We start from the raw sequence: 21,882 nt of genomic DNA on the forward strand, positions 1-21,882 counted from the left end.
GAGCATAAGGATTTTTGCCTAAATAATATTTTTCCTTTTTTTTTTTTCTTTTCTTTTCTTTTTTTTTTTTTGGAGACAGGATCTTGCCCTGTTGCCCAGGCTGGAGTGCAGTGGTACAGTCATAGCTCACTGCAGCCTCGAACTACGTAGCTCAAGAGATCCTGCCGCCTCAGCCTGCCCAGTAGCTGGAACTACAGGTACGTGCCACCACGCCCAGCTAATTTTTTTTTTTTTAAATTTTCTAGACAAGGCCTCGCTGCATTGCCTAGGCTGGCCTTTAACTCCTAGGCTCAAGCGATCGCCTGCCTCACCCTCCCAAAGTGCTGGGATTAAAGGTGTGAACCACCATGCCTGGCCCCGTGTTTCTTTTTTTTTTTTTTTTTTAAGAGACAGAGTCTTGCTCTGTCGCTCAGGCTGGAGGGCAGTGGAGCGATCTTGGCTCACTGCAAGCTCCGCCTCCCGGGTTCACGCCATTTTCCTGCCTCAGCCTCCCGAGTAGCTGGGACTACAGGCACCCGCCACCACGCCCGGCTAATTTTTGTATTTTTAGTAGAGATGGGGTTTCACCATGTTAGCCAGGATGGTCACGATCTCCTGACCTCGTGATCCGCCCGCCTCGGCCTCCCAAAGTGCTAGGATTACAGGCCTGGCCCCGTATTTCTTAATATAGATAAATTAGCAACATGTGTCTGCACGTGTGTGTCTGCACGTATGTGTGTCTGCACGTGTGTTTGCACGTGTGTGTGCGTACAGCTTTAGTGAGCCTGGTGACTAGGAACCCTCCCCTTCTTGTCATGCTGAGAGATAGTTTCTCTGGGTCTGCTGGATGTTGCATTGTGGTGAATTCACTCCGGTAACTGAAGCTCTCCTTCAGACCCCACCATAACTTGGCGGCCTCCATTCAGGTTCCTAACATTGACCAACATCCCAGAACAGGCCACCTGAGCCTATTATGAAGGGACCTGCCGGCCTTGTGGCACATTCCTACTGAATCCTTCCCTTCGCTGGACGATCACATGTGAGTGAGTCATTCACTATTTTTCTTTGGTACATGGTTTCATTTTACAGCCCACAAGGATGACAAATTTAAACCACTGGTCTGCAGATTGCAAAGGGTGTGACTGGGCCCCACCCAAACACTAAAGGCTTTCAAAACTGTCTCTGAAATAGGAAAATAAGAGTAACTCTCTCTTTTTCCTTCTTTTTTTTCTTGGAACTTAGATCCTTCTAAAAGTAAAGGAAGTTTTATTGCAGTGACGGGGTTTGAGTCAGGATAAATAACATTTTAAACGTGTAATCAAAGGCAAGATGTAGAAGCTAAAGGAATGAAAACAAATTTGGAGGCCTGCCTGCTAGGCCATCTTAAGTAAGAATCGGTTCCAGCCTAGCACCCAACTAGTAACTTACGGACGGTCTTTTGTCCATATTTTGGCCAGTTATTCACAGCATTGTTGAGAGCAATAATAATCCTTTCAATACACAAGTAATTCAAAAATATGTATCTTAGCCCTGGTGCAGTGGCTCACACCTGTAATCCCAGCACTTTGGGAGGCTGAGGCGGGCAGATCACCTGAGCGTGGGATCATCAGGAGTTCGAGACCAGCCTGGCCAACATGAGGAAACCCCGTCTCTACTAAAAATACAAAAATTAGCTGGGTGTGGTGGCACGCGCCTGTAATCCCAGCTACTCGGGAGGCTGAGGCAGAAGAATCGCTTGAACCTGGGCGGCAGAGGTTGCAGTGAGCAGAGATCGCACCACTGCACTCCAGCCTGGGTGACAGAGGGAGACTCCGTCTCAAAAAAAATATATATTTTACATATAATTTAAAACATCCCACGCCTTCTCTGCCCTTCCCACATCATGCCAAAGCCAGTTTTTACTCCAATGATTGCTTTGTCTAAAAGGCAGGGGAAGGAGGGAGGGAACACTTATTAAATACTCCTCCATGTTATCTACTCAATAACCTCTGGGACAATGACTACTATTTCCACTTAACAAGTTAACTGAGACTTAGAAAAGTTGTGTAATTTGCCTGAAGTTAGTGTGAGGCCAGACTGGGATAAAACACCTACTTTGCCTGATTTGAAAGCCACTAGATACTACAGTAGTGAAAACTGGTTGTGGAGAGTTCTATCTTGTCTTAAGAGGTAGGGCTGAACATCTACATTTTATAACAATAAGGAAAGTCACCGTGGCCTCAACGGTTGCTGGGAAAGCTGGTTGGGTCCCGCATGCTGATAGTTTAATCCTTGCTTTGTTGTATGGCCTTAGTTCCTAGGCTCAAGCTTCAAATAGTGCATAAATCAAAGCATATTCTAATAAGCTTTATAAACGTGCAGCTTCCCTACCTTGTTTCTCTGGGCACCATCATCAATTTGCTTCAGATATAATGAAGTACCAAATATAGTGCTTTAGATTTTCCTAAGTAATTTTTTTTTAATGTTTATTTTCTGAGTGACCCCTAATGCCACCTGTGGACTACAGACCTTCGGAATTTCAGTTGGCTGGTTTTTTGTTGGTGGAGGGTTTTTTTGTTTTTTAACTTTTCTTTTGAGATAGGGTCTCACTATGTTGCTCAGGCTGGGCCTGAACTCTTGGGCTCAAGTGGTCAGCCTGCCTCCACCTCCCAAAGTGCTGGGATTACAGGCATGAGCACTGCACCTGGCCTTCTGCCTTTTAATTGCAGACAAACTATTTGGATTTCCCTCCCCTCAGGCCAGTGACCTGAGAAACAAGAAGCTGATGTGGTGGTAATGCTGATTATTTCTATCATGGGACTTACGGGACAGTTTTACTGATGTTTCATGTTCATTCAACACACATTATCTGAACGCCTGCCCCATGTCAGGTACCATTTGATTTACTAAATGGCACACCTTCCTTTCTGCCTGTATACCTTTCATGACAGTATATGATCCCCTATGCCTTGTAGGTTTAAGAGTAACCTGCCATTTAAAATAATCCCGGAAGCTATGGAGATGACATGGTTGAACTTCCTGCTATAAGGACTCTACAACCTTTCTCAGTGGTCCTCTCCCAGCTTCCAGTCATCCTCTCTCTGGCCCTGGGCTCACTCCTCCACAGGTAGGCTTTGCCACTGCGAAGCAGCTGTAACCATCAGGAGAGCTGGCCTTATATTCCTTGTTCCGTCCTCTAGAGCCAGGGGGACTTTATTTTAAAATAAGTATTTATTGAGCTAGTTGTACTGAATGCTTACGTGTTTTGTCACTATCATATCATTTTGCCCTATTATTTTCCAGTGGACTGGACATGATAATTTAAGTTTTAGAGAAGTTAAGCATAGTACCCCAGGTCACTTAGTAATAGGTGATAAGAGCTGTTTTCATAGGTCTGCCTATCTTTAGAGACCTTTATATTATACCATGCTGAATACATGCTATAATATATACTTGCATATACTATATAAAGTATGGTATATGTATGTATAATTATATAAATAATATTATATATGTGTGTATATGTATATATTTACATAATATGCATAATATATGCAAAGTGTATATATATATAAAGAGTATGTATATATGTGTATAATTAGGTGAAAAGGCAGAAGACAATTCTAGATGCTTTTAGAATAATGATAGAATAAAAACTTTCAATTGTTACATTTCTTGCTGAGCTAAAACTTTCTCGTTCTTCATATCTTTTAACAAGCTGGATGCAAAAAACAAAACAACAACAAAAACCTTCCTCTTCCAGACTTATCTGATGGAAACTGGACCACACTTTGACGGGCAGACAGATGGCCCCCGTCAAACGTTTAGTACAAGGCTGGTGGCCATTTCAAGAAAGCAGCACATTTCTAATCCCCACACGCTCTAATTCAGCCATACAGCCTTTCTGGTGGGAGAACAACGTGGCATGGCTCTGTAATATGTCTCTTTGGGCAGACACATGGTCAGAGTTGTGCCATCTCCAGCTAAAAGGGACATAAAGATTCCACCCAAGCACATTCTGTGGCCCTCCCTTAAAACAGGGCCCAGCATCCTGTGTTTAGTGATTAGTGCAGGTAGGGAGGTCATGGCTGATCCAACCACAATAGCAAAGTTCCCAAAGTACAGCCTGCTTCAGAGACTACTGATGCATCATGCCTTTGGGGTATCTGAATCCAGTGTGAAAACAGGTTAGATATAATGACCCCATCCGGTTATGTTTATTTTAGCACCAGCAATATTAACATTATCCAGTATATACCAGCAGGGAGAGAAAGGAATGCCAAAAATAGCTCTTCTAGCTTTTGCTACAAACTGAAAACATTATGGGCTTTCATTCAAAGCCTCAGATGGAGTTGGCATAGCTGCATTATGTTTTTTCCAGCCCTGGATGGCAGTTGCTTATGCTTTTGGAGGCAGCGCCCCTCCAGGCTTAAAGACACAACTCTTCTTTCGATCACTCAGGGTTGATTTTCCCTGTTTCAGATCAAAATGTGAAGTAAACCATACGTGAAAGAGTAATTCTAAGGCTAAAATATAAGCATGCAAAGAAAATGGGAGTAGAAATAGAGGGGAAATTCTTGCCCCCCCAGAAAGGGTGCATTTCTGCCAGATTGGATTGTTGGGGTAGAAAAGACTTTGGAGCGCATCCGACCCACCCCTCCATTTCATAGCTAGGAAACAGGCCTATCTACAGGTGAGTGATGGGTTTGCCTTCTGGGCAGTGTGCTTGGTAATAACATGTTAGGTTCTGTCAGCTGACCCAAGGTCTGGAAGGTGCTGGCACTGTGGGCAACACAAGTTCGCCCTAGGATGGGCGATCTATGCCACCCTTCTGATGAGAAAAAAAGGAAAAGTGCAGGTCTAACTATGGTGCAGCCACCTTCCTGGCCTAGTTGCTAATTTCGCATTATGGGCCATTCAGATAAACAGAAACTTCTCCTTCAATGACCTCCCCATCCTTCCTCCATAACAAAGTGGTTGGAGCCCTGGGGCACAACCACCTGGGTTTATAATCCTCCTAAAGATACTTTCTAACTGGGTGATTTGGGCCAAGGTATAGTCTCTTGTGTCTCAGTTTCCTCATGGGTAACAAAGAGTTAATAACAACAGTTCCTTTATAAGACGACCGCAAAAGTTAATCAAGTTATTACATCATGTAAGTACTTAGAATGGTGCAGACATTGTGTACTCAACAAATGTTAGCTATTCTTCTATTACTGTTCTCTCCAAGTAATCTTTATCACATCTACAGTATTCTAGCATTACCTGTTTAGTGACCTGTTTAAGGTGGGGTTACCAAATCTACCCACAGGAAAAACATCTGTGGCGTATAGAGTTCAGGCTTTCACATTTACCAACAAGTCAAACTAGATTCCTTTGTGGTTCTTTTGGTCACCAAGTCCATAAGGTCCACTGTGTGTGTCTGTCCTCTCACAAAAGCATTATCCAGTTGTATGGATTCTAAGGCAGCATCTTCCCTCTCCAAATTCTCATCCTGGGCCTCTACTTTCCTTTTCTAAATTTTAGCAGTGCCTTGCACATAGCGGGCCTGCAAGAAATGCCTGCTGATTAATTGAACTGGCTGCCCCTGAAGCCATAGGACTGACTTAATTACTATGGCTCCTTGGGCTTCCTGAAGGCCTCATTGTTAGGAAGGGCCCTCTCCTGCCTTCCTCAGCCCCCCGCAGGATCTCCTCCTTTCACTTTGTTTCTGAGACCCATGGTATTCTCTAACCAACCATTAGCATAGTATCGAACTCCAGTCACACTGCGGTTTATTTTCCATCCACAATTGAGACTAGGGTTTTAGATAAGCCTCAAAAGCATTATTCTGGCTAAATGAAGCCAAGCAAAGTATTTATATGAAATGCTAGAACAAACAAAGCTAATATATAGTGCTAGAAAGTGCAAAAGTGGTTGTCTGGGGCCAGTGATTGGGGGCATTGGTGAGGCAGAAGGGATACTAACTATAGAGGAAAATGAGGCGACATCAAGGGGTGATGAAAATGTTCTTTACCTTGATTGGGGTAGTGTACCCAGATATATACAGCTGCCAACACTCACTGAACTCCACTCATACCCATTAGAATGGCTACTACTCAAAACAGAACAACAGAAAATAACAAATGTTGGTGAAGATATGGAGAAACTTGAACCCTTCTCCACTGCTGGTAAGAAAGTAAAATGGTGCAGCCACCGTAAAAACAGTACGGCGGTTCCTCAACAAATTAAAAATAGAATTACCATATGTTCCAACAATTCCACTTCTAGGTATACATATACCCAAAAGAACAGGAAGCAGGAACTCGAAGAAATGTCTGCACATCCATGTTCACAGCAGCATTACTCACAGTAGCCAAAAGTGGAAGCAACACAAGTGTCCCTCAACAGAAAAATGGATAAACACAACGTCTGTGTGTGTGTGTGTGTGTGTGTGTGTGTGTATACACATACATACATTGGAATATATACAGTGGACTATTATTCAACCTTACAGAGGAAGGAAATTCTGCCACATGCTATACCACCAGTGAATCTAAGGACACTATGCTACGTGAAATAAGCCAGTCACAAAAGGATGAATACTACATGAATCCGCTTATATGAGATACTCAAAGTAGTCAAATTCATAGAGACAGAAAGCAGAATGATAATGCTGGAGGAAGGGGAAGAGGGAGTTACAGTTTAATAGTGCAGAGTTTCAGTTTTACAAGATGAAAAGAGTTCTACGAATGGATGGTGGTGATGGTTGCAAAACAATGTGAATATACTTAATGTCACTGAACTGTTACATTTAAGAATGTTTACGATGGTAAAATTTCATGTGTATTTCACCACAATTTTTAAAAGTTGATTTTAAATGTTAACTCCTTAAAAGAAACGATGGCTCATAAAACTAACCACTTTAGATGGGTGCATTTTATGGTGGTATAAAACCTAAGTAAGAGGTCAAGTTCTCAACCTAAGAGGCTCACAGTGGCCTCTCAGGGAAGCATGCTGCTGTTATCCATCACTTAGCAATGCACGCTCTAAGGCAAAATCCAAACCAGTGTAATCCATGTGGCTTTTGCACAGCATCATGAGTAAAATCATCTCCTCAAGTATAACTGTTATTTAAAGAGAAAATGTGTCAAGCATGGTTAGGGTTATATCAAGTTTCCTGATCTGTTCTCAGAGTTATTTTAGAATCAAAGTCCCTCAAGGAAACATGAAACGTCGCTTAATTTCATGTTCATCTTTCAGAAACACCATTGGTAAACTATTACAGGTGAGTGTGAAACTACTACAGAAATCCCAACTGGTTGATCACACAGGAACCCCAACACGTTCATCACAAACTACTGGCATTGATCTCCAGTTCTTGTCTGTTCTATCACGAGGGATTCTCATCTGTTCATCTGCACTTAGGCCCCTTCAGTCTCTCCTTATGGGTCACAAACTACAGGCCTCCATTTCCGAAGACCAAATTCCAAGGTTGGCCAGTAACGTTGGTATCTTTTGTTGTCTTAGCAATCAAAAGTCTTAGGGATAAAAGAAGAGGACCGTGTCAGAAAAAAACTAAGGCCGGGTGCGGTGGCTCACGTCTGTAATCCCAGCACTTTGGCCCAACTCCCAGGCCGAAGGGCAGATCACAAGATCAGGAGTTCGAGACCAGCCTGACCAAAATGGTGAAACCCCATCTCCACTAAAAACATAAAAATTAGCTGGGCGTGGTGGCGCATGCCTGTAATCCCAGCTAGTCAGGAGGCTGAGGCAGGAGAATCACTTGAACCTGGGAGGCAGAGGTTGCAGTGAGACAAGATCACGCCACTGCACTCCAGCCTGGGCAACAGAGCAAGACTCCGTCTCAAAAAAAAAAAAAAAAGTACTATGTCCTGTGGTCACTGAAGTATTTAAAAATTAAAAATAATATCAGTTTGTCATTTAAAAAAAGAAAATGAATAAATTAAAGTACAGGAGGGAAGGGATTTGCAGCGAGTCAGTGATAAAGCCAGACCATTGTCCTTGTTGGGTTCTATTTGCCTGGAATATAGGCATTATGCAGCCCAGAACTTTCTTTCTGGCTCTAAAAACACAACATCACCACCTCTATTTGCCCATGTGGTGAAAAACAAAAAGCCCTCTCTTTCCAGATGAACCGGAAAAGCAACTTTGTTTCCGACACAGATTTCAACTGGCTCCACCTGGGAGATCTGGATGTGAGCAGAGAGTAAGCACTGCTCTCTTCAAAGTCTCCCTTTGTTCTGGGGCCTCCTACGCCCTGAAGTCATCAAGTTCCAGTTCTGTGGGCAACTCCGCCTCCCCTTGGATCAGCCACTCCCTCTCTGGGCCAGGGCAGGGTTCTGTCCCCACATCTTTCCAAAATTCAAGCTGATTCCAGCAGAAGAGCACAAAAACAGAACTGTAAAATTCTTCCACAGTGGATTTCTGATTCACGTGAGGAACGTACTATTTCTGATGCAGCAGCCGCTCCCAGTTTCTCCTTCAAGATTCTCGTGAAGGCACGGAAGAAAAGGGAGACACTCATGACAAAATGGAAAAGACTAGGATGGTAATGAGGTAATGTGAGAAGCTGAGAGGAAGGGAAACGGACTTAAGGCAGATGGAGCCGGATGAAGAGTATGTGCGTGTAAGTGAGTATGAGTGTGTGTGATTGTGTGTGAGTGTGTGTGTTCATGAGACAATAGGGAGATGGGTTCTCCCTCTCTAGCAGCTCTGTCTGATGTAGGATCTATTCAGAACACCCTACCCTGAGGTGAGGAGCTGTGAGGTAGGCCCATAGCTGGCCCTCCTCATCCAAAACAGGCCAAGAGGTGTTGGGGCGGGAACCATGGTGGCAGAGTAGATTCAAGGAGACATGATCAGTGAGACGCACCCTAGCAGAAATCCATGCTAGGAGTTATATTTTTAATATACATAAATACATATTTATTTATTTATTTTTGCTCAGAGAACCAGGCATTTGTGGTAGAAAAAGAAGCAGAGAAGAACGAAGGGAAAATCAGCTAGAAATTGGGAATTAGACCAGGCCCATTACAATCCCTCCTCTGCTGTAAAGCTGATGCTAACACAGAAAGGGTGCACAGGGTGGGACTAAAGTGTTCTGTTCACCATGTCTTTTTTTTTTTCTTTTTTTTTTCAGACGGGGTCTCACTCTGTCACCCAGGCTGGAGTGTAGTGGCACTAACACAGCTCAGTGCAGCCTCCAGCTTTTGGGCTCCAGTGATTCTCCACCTCAGCCTCCCAAGTAGCTGTTGCTACAGGCATGAGCCACCTCGCCTGGCTCCTCACCCTGTCTTTTGACAGACTGTCTCTATACCCCAATATGGGCCACCAGCTGCATGTTTCTGAGCAACTGAAGGGTGGCAAGAGAGACTAAGAAACTAAATTTTAAATTTTGTTTCATTTTAATTATATTTAAATTTTGAAATTGATGCAGTATGAAATATTTCCCCATTACACACAGCTTTATTGCTCTGGTAGGGCTACATTTTTCAACCATTGTATGTGTAGGGCACATGTCAAGCATGTGGCATCTTTTCTAGTATTACATGTAATCACTAATCTAGTTGGTGCAACAGATTTATTCACTTTGATATTTTTCTAGGCACTGATGCAATATTTTAATGTATTTATTTGAAGAAGTTTTACAGACAGCACAAGTTCGAGTTATTTTAACATAATTATTTTCTAGTTAAAAAGTAGCTATGGACACATTTTAAGTTTTTTTTTTTTTTGAGACAGCGTCTTGTTCTGTCACAGACGGGGTCTCACCATGTTGTCCAGGCTGGTCTTGAACTCCTGGGCTCAAGCGATCCTCCCACCTCAGACTCCCAAAGTGCTGGGATTACAGGCGTGAGCCACTGCACCCAGCTATGTTTTAAGATTTAAAACAAAGGCACGTTACTGATGTACAACTGAGTGGAGTGGCAGAAGCATCACGGCTGGCACAGTAAAGAACAAGAGATGGAATGGACAGGAGAGTTCGTGAATTTACTTAACTTGGAAAGATGCAGTTTTAAAAGCGAGAGACTTTTCACTTCGAAGTCAAATTCTTCTAAAAAACATGAATCAGTTTTTTCAATGTGGACGCAAATATTAAAGGACAATTATTTTAGGGTACTTGATTTAGTTATTGGAAAAATTTTGAAGTATGTTTGAAATAATTGGAGCATGTAAATTGATGTGAAAACAGAACATTTCATGAAATCTATATACAGACAAAATATTTGATGAAAAATTTGCATTCAGATTTGGATGTGCTATCAGTTTAAAATACACATCAGACTGCTACAACACAGCATGAAAAGAAGCCTATAAAATATCTCATTAATAATGTTTATATTGATTACATGTTGAAATGATATTACTTTGGGTATATTGGGTAAAATATATCTATATTATTAAAGTAAATTTTGCCTGTTTCTTTACTTTTTTTGAATGTAATTACTAGATAATTCAAACTTGCATTTGTGGCTTACTTTATATTAATTAATTAATTAATTAATTTAATAGAGACGAGGTGTCACTATGTTGCCCAGGCTGGCCTTGAACTCCTGAGCTCAAGCTATCCTCAAACCTTGGCCTCCCAAAGTGGTTCACCAGTGTGAGCCACCACACTCAGCCTCACTTTGTATTTCTACTGCATAGCAAACTCTACACATATTTTATCTTATTTGATAATAATTGTTATAGCTAATGTTGATTGAACATTTATTATGGTCAGATACTGTTCTGAACACTTTGCATGAATGGTCAGACTATCTCTTTAAATCACGCACATAAAAACTTGTTTATTTGTCTTCTCAGTGCCTTCATTTCCCTATTTGCTAAAAAATAGAAAGAAAAACATAATATGCACCTATGTCAAAATGCTAGAAAACAAGGGAAAAAACAAAGCCCTAGAATATTTAAAAGAAGAGTCTATCTCTGAAAATAATCCACTTAATTATTCAGAAGAGGCCGGGCGTGGTGGCTCACGCTTGTAATCCCAGCACTTTGGGAGGCTGAGGTGGGCGGATCACGAGGTCAGGAGATCGAGACCACGGTGAAACCCTCTCTTCTAAAAATACAAAAAATTAGCCGAGCGTGGTGGCGGGAGCCTGTAGTCCCAGCTACTCAGAGAGGCTGAGGCAGGAGAATGGCGTGAACCCGGGAGGCGGAGTTTGCAGTGAGCCGAGATTGCGCCACTGCACTCCAGCCTGAGCCACAGAGCGAGACTCTGTCTCAAAAAAAAAAAAAAAAAAAATTATTCAGAAGAAACACTTAGGAAACTATTAGGCATTCTCAGTGTTAGCAGAAAAACATAGCATTCTAAACAGGGAAGAAGACTGGCTGGCAATAAAACATCAATAAATCCTTTGAGACTACAGATTTTGGCTTAAATATTCCATACTCATCACATCAAGGGCAAGATTCATTTTCTATGACCATCCTTCTCCTCCCTCTCTCTATTTAATCAAGTGTCAAGAGATTTTAGATTTTTAAACCATATGTGTATTCAAAAACGACTTACCAACTCATATTTAAATATCACCCTTTTCACTACTGTTTGGTTTCAATGAAATTGTTTTTTCATAAAAACGGAATGCTTCCTAAAAGAAATGAAGACTTAACTGCAGAGGTCATAGAAAATGTAATACTAATACCTCAAAAAATCACAAAAAAAAAGATAAACCAGGCCGGGCGCGGTGGCTCATGCCTGTAATCCCAGCACATTGGGAGGCCGAGGTGGGTAGATCACGAGGTCAGGAGATCGAGACCATCCTGGCTAACACGGTGAAACCCCGTCTCTACTAACAATATAGAAAATTAGCCGGGCATGGTGGCTGGCGCCTGTAGTCCCAGCTACTCGGGAGGCTGAGGCAGGAGAATGGCGTGAACCCAGGAGGCAGAGCTTGCAGTGAGCCGAGATCACACCACTGCACTCCAGCCTGGGCAACAGAGCCAGACTCCATCTCAAAAAAAAGATAAAATACTAATTGTCTTTTTAATATTAATCTTTATTTAATTTTGAATTTTAAAGATAATATATGTACACGCCAAAAAAATTATTTTTTGGTTTTGTTTTAGCAGCCTCAGGATCTTATGGTAGTAACAATGAAGTATGCATCCTGGACAGTCAGTGCTGGTTTTGTCACTATTAACCTCTCCTTCCCTCTAGCTGTTATTATTATTGTTATTATTAAAGAAACCTGTGTGATCTGATAAACTTGTTTTCCAAACCCTGAAGAATCTAGGTAGAGGTAGAATTTTTCACTGCAGTGTTGAAAATAATGACTCTTTCCACGCTTACAAATACAAATGATTAACTTTCATAGAATTTTAGAGACTGGAAAGCCTTTAGCAATCATCTATTTCACCCTTTCATTTTATTTTGTAGATTATTAAATCAACTTTAAACACTATAAAGGACATTTTTTTAAAGTAATGTAAACTTACCATCTACTTTCTGTTTATTCCAGTGTTTCAGCACAGTTGTAATCACAGTATGTATGTAATTTTGTGTTCTACTCTTCTACTTAATTTTCTATATTTTATACAATCACCATATTTATTATTTTACTATTTTACTATAGTCTTCCATCAAACTGATATAATTTACTCAATGTCCCTACTATTGGTTGTTCAGATTTTTTTATCTCAGAATTATAATCTTTTTTTTTTTTTTTTGAGACAGAGTCTCTCTCTGTCACTGGAGTGCAGTGGTGCTATCTTGGCTCACTGCAACCTCCGCCTCCTGTGTTCAAGTGATTCTCTTGCCCCAGCCTCCTGAGTAGCTGGGATTACAGGCATGCGTCACCATACCCGACTAATTTTTAGAATACTTTTAGTAGAAATGGGATTTCACCATGTTGGCAAGATGGGTCTCATACTACTGACTTCAGGTGATCTGCCCGCCTCAGCCTCCCAAAATGCTGGGATGACAGGCATGAGCCACTGTGCCTGGCCTATAATCTTTACAATTAGCTTTGTAGATATTTACTTCTGTTGGCTTATTCCTTGTGATATCTGATAATTATGAACATTTCTAGTTGTCCTCCAAATTTATAAGGATATCCAAAGCCCAACCACCCATAAGTTAGCTTGCTTGCTCAATTTATTTATTCTTAATTTAATATTTAGGCGTAAAACTGAATCTTATTATTATTAACTTGCCTTATCATTTTTATTTTTTTAAGAAACAGGGTCTCACTCTGTCACCCAAGCTGGAGTGCAATAGCACAGTCATAGCTCACTGCAGCCTGGAACTTCTGGGCTCAAACAATCCTCCCATCTCAGCCTGTTGAGTAGCTGGGACTATAGGCACGTGCCACCACTTCCGGCTAATTTTCAAAATTTTTTTGCAGAGATAGAGTTTCCCTGTGTTGCCCAGCAGGCTGGTCTCAAGCTTCTGGCCTCAACCAATCCTCCTGCCTCAGCCTCCCAAAGTGCTGGGCTTATAGACGTAAGCCTCTGTGCTTGGTCTCCTTTTAACCTTAGTAGTAGGGGTCAGGTACGGTAGCTCACACCTGTAATCCCAGCACTTTGGGAGGCCAAGACGGGCAGATCACTTGAGGCCAGGAGTTCAAGACCAGCCTGGCGAACACGGTGAAACCCTGTCTCTACAAAAAACACAAAAATTACCCGGGCATGGTGGTGCCCGCCTGTAATCCCAGCTATGCCGGATGCTGAGGCACAAGAATTGCTTGAACCCAGGAGGCAGAGGTTGCAACTATTTGTTTTCATATTTACAACACTGGGATAGAGATGAAAAAGAATAAGACACAATATTGGGTATACTCTCCTGTATTGCAGGTGGGGAGTATAAATTGGACAGTACTTTTTTTTTTCTTTTCCTGAGACAAAGTCTCATTCAGCCGCCCAGGCTGGAGTGCAGTGGCACGATCTTGGCTCACTGCAACCTCCATCCCCCGGGTTCAAGCGATTCTCCTGCCTCAGCCTCCCGAGTAGCTGGGACTACAGGAGCTCACCACCATGCCCAGCTAATTTTTGTATTTTTTTTAATAGAGATCGATTTCATCATGTTGGCCAGGATGGTCTCAATCTCTCGACCTCATGATCCACCCATCTTGGCCTCCCAAAGTGCTGGGATTACAGGCATGCCCGGCCCTGGACAGTACTTTTGGAGGGCAATTTGGCCATTAGTAAATTGTACGCACCATGCAACAAGAATTCTACTTCTTGGGATTTATCTTTAAAAATATAACAGAAAAGGCTGGGTGTAGTGGCTCACACCTGTAACCCCAGCACTTTGGGAGGCCAAGGCGGGCAGATGACGAGGTCAGGAGATCGAGACCATCTTGGCTAACATGGTGAAACCCTGTCTCTACTGAAAAAAAAAAATACAAAAAATTAGCCAGGCGTGGTGGCAGGTGCCTGTAGTCCCAGCTACTAGGGAGGCTGAGGCAGGAGAATGGCATCAACCTGGGAGGCAGAGTTTGCAGTGAGCCGAGATCATGCCACTGCACTCCAGCCTGGGCAACATAGTGAGACTCCATCTCAAAAAAAAAAAAAAAAAAAAAAAAAATATATATATATATATATATATATATATATATAGAACAGAAAAATGGCTGGGCACGGTGGCTTACACCTGTAATCCCAGCATTTTGGGAGGCTGAGGCAGGCAGATCACCTGAGGTTAGGAGTTCAAGACTAGCTTGGCTAACATGGTGAAACCCCGTCTCTACTGAAAATACAAAAAAATTAGCTGGGCATGGTGGCACATGCCTGTAATCCCAGCTAGTTGGGAAGCTGGGGCAGAAGAATTGCTTGAACTTGGGAGGTGGAGGCTGTAGTGAGCCGAGATGGTCCACTGCACTCCAGCCTGGGGAACAGAGCGAGACTCTGTCTAAAAAAAAAAATAATTAATTAATTAATTTAATTTAATAAGTAGTAGGAATACTGAATCTTTTTTTAAAACTTGTATTCTTCTTTCTGAATTATTGGTGTGTATTTTTTGCCCATTTTTAGGATCTTGGTGCTTTACTGACATATACATTATGTATATATTATAAATTTTAATATTTTATACCAAAAATTAATTCTAAGTATGTTTCCAATTTAATATTCTTCTTTTAGTTTTGTATAGTCAAAATTTGGAAGAAAAAGTTTAAATTATACCTGTCTATCTTTTCCTATGTATTCCTCCTTATTATTATATTTCAATAGTTAGAAAAGTCTCTTTTTCAGTGAAATGTTGGTAACTGTTGAGATGGGTGATGAGCAGTTGGTGGTTCATTTTGCTATTCTCTCACTTGGGTGTATATTGGAAAATGTTCATAATAAAAGCTTTTTTTCAGTGCTAGTCAAGGGAAACAGTAGAAGTGGAGAAGGAACAAAGAAATCTCTGTAACTGGCTGTGATCAGCAATAAAAACTTTTTTTAAAAAGTATCTCTTCCTCATTGCTAGAAAAATCATCTGACTTTATTTCTACTAGCTTTTCTCCCACCCCTTTCACTTTACAGTTGAGGAAAGGCACCCATGAGGTTAAAAAGTGACTAGCTGACTATGTGACTCATCTTCCTCCGCTACTAAACTTAGCCACAACCCTTTTTTTTTTTAGGCACAGCAAAAACACCCCAAGGAAGGGCTATTTGGAAAGGGTTGGGATTCAATTAAAGACAGCTGGGCTGGTAGCTTCCAAGTGACTGGTGTTTTATTCCTACTAACTTACACCAACCCTAACCCACAAGGTAAGGCCAGGGATGTGCTGATAAACCTAATAGCCAGCTCTCCAAGGAAAGGACACCCTGATGTGCAGCCACTTCTTTGGTGTAAATCTTTGCACCTTGACCAATTTCAAGTTACTAATGTGATGTCACTCAACTTGGAGTTGGGAGTAGATGGTCAGTAATGCCCCATTACACATTAATACTAGTTTCACCACACGGATATAATAGACATAAATACCCTCGAGAGCATAGATAATGGCAAAAGGTAGCAAAAGAATTAGGAAATGATGAATTGTTTTAAATACAAATTACTTGTAAATATTCATATTTCAATAAAACTTATTTACTCATTAGTTCCTATAATTTAATTTTAAATCACGGCTGGCTACTTTTTAACCATCAGCTTGCAAAACCTCTAAAAATTTAACAATCAGCTCTCAGGGGCTGATACAAGGACAATTCAGCACATCACTGGGAGATAGAAGAATAACAACAGGAAGATTTATTTTTTCAACCATGGTAACATATATATATATAGCAAAATTTACCACTTTAACCATCAAAAAATTTTTTTTGAGATAGGGTCTCACCATGTTGCCTAGGCTGGAGTGCAGTGGTGTGATCTCAGCTCACTGCAGCCTTGACCTTCCTGGCTCGAGCTATCCTCCTATTTAAGCCTCCCAAGTAGCTGGGACTACAGGTGCAGGCCACCATGCCTGGCTAATTTTTGTAGGGACAGGGTTTCATCATGTTGTCCAGGCTAGTCTTCAACTCCTGACCTCAAGTGATCCGCCAGCCTCGGCCTCCCAAAGTGCTGGGATTACAGGTGTGAGCCACTGTGCCTGGCCTATTTTAACCATTTTAAAGTGTACAATTCAGTGGCATTAAGAACATTTACAATGTCTTGCAACAATCACCACCATCTGTTCCTAGATCTCTCCCATCATTCCAAACAGAAACTCCGAACACGTGACACAGTAACTCCCCATTTCCCCCTCACCTTAGCCCTTGGTAACCTCTGTTCCACTATCTCTCTCTATGAGTTTGACTATTCTAGGTATCTTACATAAGTGGAATCATGTAACATTTATCCTTCCGTGTCTGGATTATTTCACTTCGCATAATATTTTCAAGGTTTGTCCATGTTGTACCACGTATTAGAATTTCATTCCTTTTGAAGTGAAACCAAAATTTCAAGACCAACATTTAGAGCCACCTTCAGTATACAGACAATGAACCAGGCCTGGAGGGAAGATGCATAGACCTCACTCTACCTTCTCACTTCCGAAGAACAAGCCCAGCCTAGAGTCACCAAAATACAGAAGGCTAGGTGAATCCCTCTGGTAGCTTGTGCCTGTAATCTCAGCTACTGGGAGGCTGAGGTGGGAGAATCCCTGAGCCCAGGAGTTTGAGGCCAGTCTGGGTAACATACCAAGACCCCCATCTCTAAAAAATAAATAATCTTTGTAAAGTGCAAGAATCCTGCCAGGTGATTCTGATACATACTGAGGTTTGAGAACCCTGGTTCTATAGTAATAATTCTAGACTCAAAACATTGATGTCTGAAAGGGTCCCCAAACCACCCCATAGGCATTTCATAATCTATATTGCCAATCATGACCTTACATCAAGTATGAGGAAATGGGAACGGGGATAAGTTATGTTAATGGGGGAAGTTATAACACTTTTAAAATACTTGCATAAACATGACATAGGAAATATTGTGTTTGCCAAAGATTATTTAAATAGCAGAGTTCTCAAAACCATCCACTGCAAATATGCATTACTCCTGGTAGGCCAGATCTGATATTCTATGATATCTGTGAAACTTCAAATTAAATTCTCTTCCCACAGATGGGTGCTGGCATAGGCTGCCATGAAGATCATTCAGGCTTAGAATCCAGAACAAGAACCAATTTCCAGTCCCTGTTCTGCCCTCCAGATTTAACCCCACTTATGAGAGCTGGTTTATTTTGGCATAAAATTGGGATAGTAGCAGTTATTGCAATGCACAGACTTTTTTGCAAGAATCAGCAATAATGTCAACCTCCATTACACTTTCCTTCTTCCTTAGGAGAACCTTCTTTCTGTTTGGAGATTGGGTTTGGTAAACCAGGAAGGTGGGGCTAGCCCCAGGAGGAAATAATAAGTAGTCCAAGGCAACCCCGTTTGAACAGCCATGAATGGGTTAGGAGTGGCCATGTGACCCACTTCTGACCAAAAAGAAGTAAGGACAAACCTGCTAAGATGCTTTGGAGTTCCTCCAGGCGAAAAAGACAGAGTCAGCCAGCCAAATTCCCCCTTTCTCCTGGCCCTGGATGATGTCAGGACACAATGTCTGGAGCTATGGCTTCAAAAGGATTCTACTTAATATCGATTGTACAGCATCTGCCTAGCTTGTTATCTGAGAAAAGTTCTCAAATTCAAAAGTACACAAAAGTCACGTGAGGAGCAGTTAAAATACAGATTTTTGGTGAGGACGCTTGACTCTGGAGATCTTGGGTGGGCTCCAGACTTCACTTAATCAAGTTTAAATAAGCAACCCTGGCATTCTCCTCATAAGAATCAGCCCAGGCCCTGATTCTTTCGCAAGTGGCTTTCAGACCCCAGTTCCAAAACTGCCACTCACTATGTGTGCAGGCACTCATAGTCCTTACCTAAAATGTATTTTGCGCCTATCATGTACTAGGCGTGGCAGGAGAAAGATGGAGGAGACATGATCTTGCTCTCAAGGAGCACGTAATCTCCTAAGAGAAATAAAACAGGTATATAACTAGTCTGAGGACAAAGCGGCATGTGAGAACTATTATGAATTGCAGGATAGAGGAAGATGGACAATGTCCCCCTAAGAAATTAAAAGAGCTCTCATGTGACAGACTTGGAACAATAATGGTATTTCAATAGGGAAAGAATTTTCCAGGCAGAGAAAACAGTAAAAACAAAGCTCCCGCTATGATTATGAACGTTAAGACTTATTTGGAAAACAGTAGCTAGTTTGGAATTGAGTGGGAGTTTAAGGACACCATGAAGGCAGCAAGAGCTACAAAAGTAATTTTCAAAACTGGGTCATTTTTGTGGCAGGCCAGGCCTAGAGGGTGGACTCAATTTTCTAGGCCGTGGGAAATTGTCCATTCATACTGCACACTTCTAGCAAGGGCTGAGTATGTGCTCAGCAGCACTGTGCTAGCCAGAGGGGGCTGCATGGTCCCTGCCCTCAGTGGAGCTCAAAGCTGAAGAGAGGAAGCAGGTACATGATCAGACGTAATAAGGTGTGAACATTCCCATTCCCATGCTGGGGAAATCACAGAAAGAGGCAGGAGTGTGTAGGAGAGGCCCCTGACCCAGGTTATGTCAATCAGGGAAGGACACCATGTCGAAGATGAACACTGGAGGTCTGGACAGGGTAAGCAGGGAAGCAAGGAGTCATGTTTCTCCAAGGCTAAATCTCTGCCTTGATTTCCTTCCTGGTACCCAGCACTTTCATTTTATCCGAAAACATTTATTACATAACTTTGCCAGGCACTGGAACAGATGCAAAGAGAAGTAGGGATTTATATTCCAGGCCAGCAGTTCCTTATATGGGATCCTTGGACCCTCTAGGACCTGTCCCTCAATACTCATCTGCCCAGTCTCCCATACACCTACAGAATGGACTTAGTTTCTAAGGGACCTCCATCTCCACCTCTGGGACTTGCCTGCTCTAACAGACATGCCATTCCTTCAGTGTGCTTTGGCTTAGCTTTCTCATCTCCACGACTGTGCATAAGCCCTTCTTCTCCAGCCCTGGCTCAATATAAACCTTCTTCCTCCAGGAAGCCTTCTCTGACCACTGATGAGAGTTAGGTGCACCTCTTCTGTTACTCCAGATATCAAATTATTATACTAATCATATACTCCTATGATTTTTGAATTATTGATTTACTTATCTCCCTGAGTCAGTGTGTTTCATTCTTGAATCTCTAGTGCCTGTCACATTATATATATAATAAATAAATGCCCCTTTGCCCATTTGGCAGAGGCCACTGACCTCCTGCCTAGCTCTCGAAGACCCTACCCCCAAGGTTCTGAGCTGCCTCCCCTGCCTTTAGATGCTGCCCTCCCTGCCTTTAGATGCTGCCCTAAGTCTTGCTCCCACAAGGATGGGCCACCAGAGTCATGATGCAGCACATTGTCCTGATTCAGCCTCTGCTCCCCACTCCTCACCTGGACCCCCTGGATACTCAGAATGACCTAAATCAATATCAAGTTCATCTTGGACAAGTGGTTTGGACTTAGGCTCTCCTTCCCCTCTGAAAGAATTCAGCCCCATAGCTTAATTTCCCACCCTGTCTTTTTCAGCTGATTTCCCCACTTTGTTTTTTTTTTTTTTCTTTTTTTTTTTTGAGACAGGGTCTCACTCTGTCATCCAGGTTGGAGTTCAGTGGCACGATCTTGGCTCACTGCAACCTCTGCCTCCAAGGCCCAAGCGATTCTCCCACCTCAGCCTCTCCAGTAGCTGGGACTACAGGAGTGTGCCACCATGCCTGGCCAATTGTTTTATATTTTTGGTAGAGAAAGGGTTTCGCCCAGGCTGGTCTTGAACCCCTGAGCTCAGGCGATCCACCTGTCTTAGCCTGGGATTACAAGCATGAGCCACTGCGCCTGGCCTGATTCCCCCACTTTTAACCCATTATACAGAGTGGTAAAGCATAGGATATAGAGTCATACTGACAAGTTCAAATCCTGGCTGTGCTGCTTGTCAGTGTGCAACTTTGAGCAAATTACTCAACCCCTCTGTGCCTCAGTTTCCTCATCTTACATTGGCAATGATAATACTAGTACCCACCTAATATGGGTGAAAATTTAATAAAATATCATACCAGATGTCTGGCACAGGGTCAGGATCATAGAAGACATTTGGTGAACATTAGCTATCAACACCTCCAGCAGAGACAGGCAGGTCCCTCACAGACTAAGACATAGTCTGGCTGAAGATAGGGGTCCAGGCTCCAAAGCCAAGGTCAGGCCCCTCAGTGCCCATGGCCATTGATATCACTGGAAGGCATTTCTCTGACAGAGGCCCCTGCCCTAGCAGGTCTACCTAGTCTACAGGCCCTGATTCATCCCATCAACCTCTTCTCTCTGCTTCTACAGCTAAAGACACACTGGAACCAATCAGACCATTTAAAAACAGAGCTAGGTCAGGCACTGTGGCTCATGCTTGTCATCCCAGTAGTTTGGGAAGCTGAAACAGGCAGATGGCTTGACTCCAGAAGTTTGAAACCAGCCTGGGAAACGTGGTAAAACTCTGTCTCTACAAAAAATACAAAAAATTACCTGGGTGTGGCAGCGCGTGCCTATAGTTCCAGCCACCTGGGAGGCTAAGGTGGAAAAGTCACCTGCACCCAGGAGTTTGAGGCTGCAGTGTGCCATGGTTGTGCCACTGCACTCCAGCCAGGGTGACAGAGTGAGACCCTGTCTGAGAAAAACAAAAAAACCAAACCAAAAGCAGAGCTTTCTCCACCATGCAACTCGAGGCACTTTACATTCTTTTTGGAACTAGCTACCCAAGTGAAACACACGGCAAGAATGAGCGGTGGCTGCTTCATCTCATTGGAAACTGAAGGATACTTGCATGTTAGTTCTTTGTATACATATAAGGAAGTATATGATCAAGTGTTAATTTTAAGGTTGGAAAATCTGACAATTATACATTCCTCATTTCTATTTAATTCTCTCTCTTCACAAACAATGTTCAATGGGCAGGTGATATCTGTAACGCTCTATTTTTTTTTAATTAATAGGTAATACATAAACATAACAAATTCAAATAGTACAAATAAGTACATAACAACAAGTCTGTAAGACTTTCCTTCCCCCTCCCCAGGCAACCACTCCAACCACTCTTTTTTTTTTTTTTTTTTTGAGACGGAGTCTCGCTCTGTCGCCCAGGCTGGAGTGCAGTGGCGCGATCTCGGCTCACTGCAAGCTCCGCCTCCCGGGTTCACGCCATTCTCCTGCCTCAGCCTCTCCGAGCTGGGACTACAGGCGCCCGCCACCACGCCCGGCTAATTTTTTTGTATTTTTTAGTAGAGACGAGGTTTCACCGTGGTCTCGATCTCCTGACCTCCTGATCCGCCTGCCTCGGCCTCCCAAAGTGCTGGGATTACAAGCGTGAGCCACCGCGCCTGGCCCAGGCAACCACTCTTATAATTTTCCTGTGTATCCTCCTGGAAGTATTTAATGCACTAATAAGCATATGAGAAT

The 21,882-nt window shown here is 42.5% G+C and overlaps 1 protein-coding gene across 7 annotated transcripts in view; it reads right to left on the reverse strand.

Moving 5' to 3' along the window:
* Positions 1-21,882, reverse strand: part of ANXA4 (annexin A4) — an 88,320-nt gene that overhangs the window by 57,422 nt on the left and 9,016 nt on the right. The window contains exons 1-2 of one of the 7 annotated variants that reach the window (XM_063617868.1): positions 18,294-18,378; positions 17,876-17,986 (exon numbers count right to left, since the gene is read on the reverse strand). The exons of 4 other annotated variants lie outside the window; for them this stretch is intronic. The gene's annotated coding sequence lies outside the window, so the exon portion shown is untranslated. Of the gene's footprint in view, positions 1-8,407; positions 8,632-17,875; positions 17,987-18,293; positions 18,379-21,882 lie in introns of those variants that run through there. 2 more of the 7 variants (XM_055243327.2, XM_055243328.2) reach the window with 2 other exon arrangements.

Source organism: Symphalangus syndactylus, chromosome 14 (assembly GCF_028878055.3).
Source record: "Symphalangus syndactylus isolate Jambi chromosome 14, NHGRI_mSymSyn1-v2.1_pri, whole genome shotgun sequence".
In the NCBI taxonomy this organism is placed as follows: domain Eukaryota; kingdom Metazoa; phylum Chordata; class Mammalia; order Primates; family Hylobatidae; genus Symphalangus; species Symphalangus syndactylus.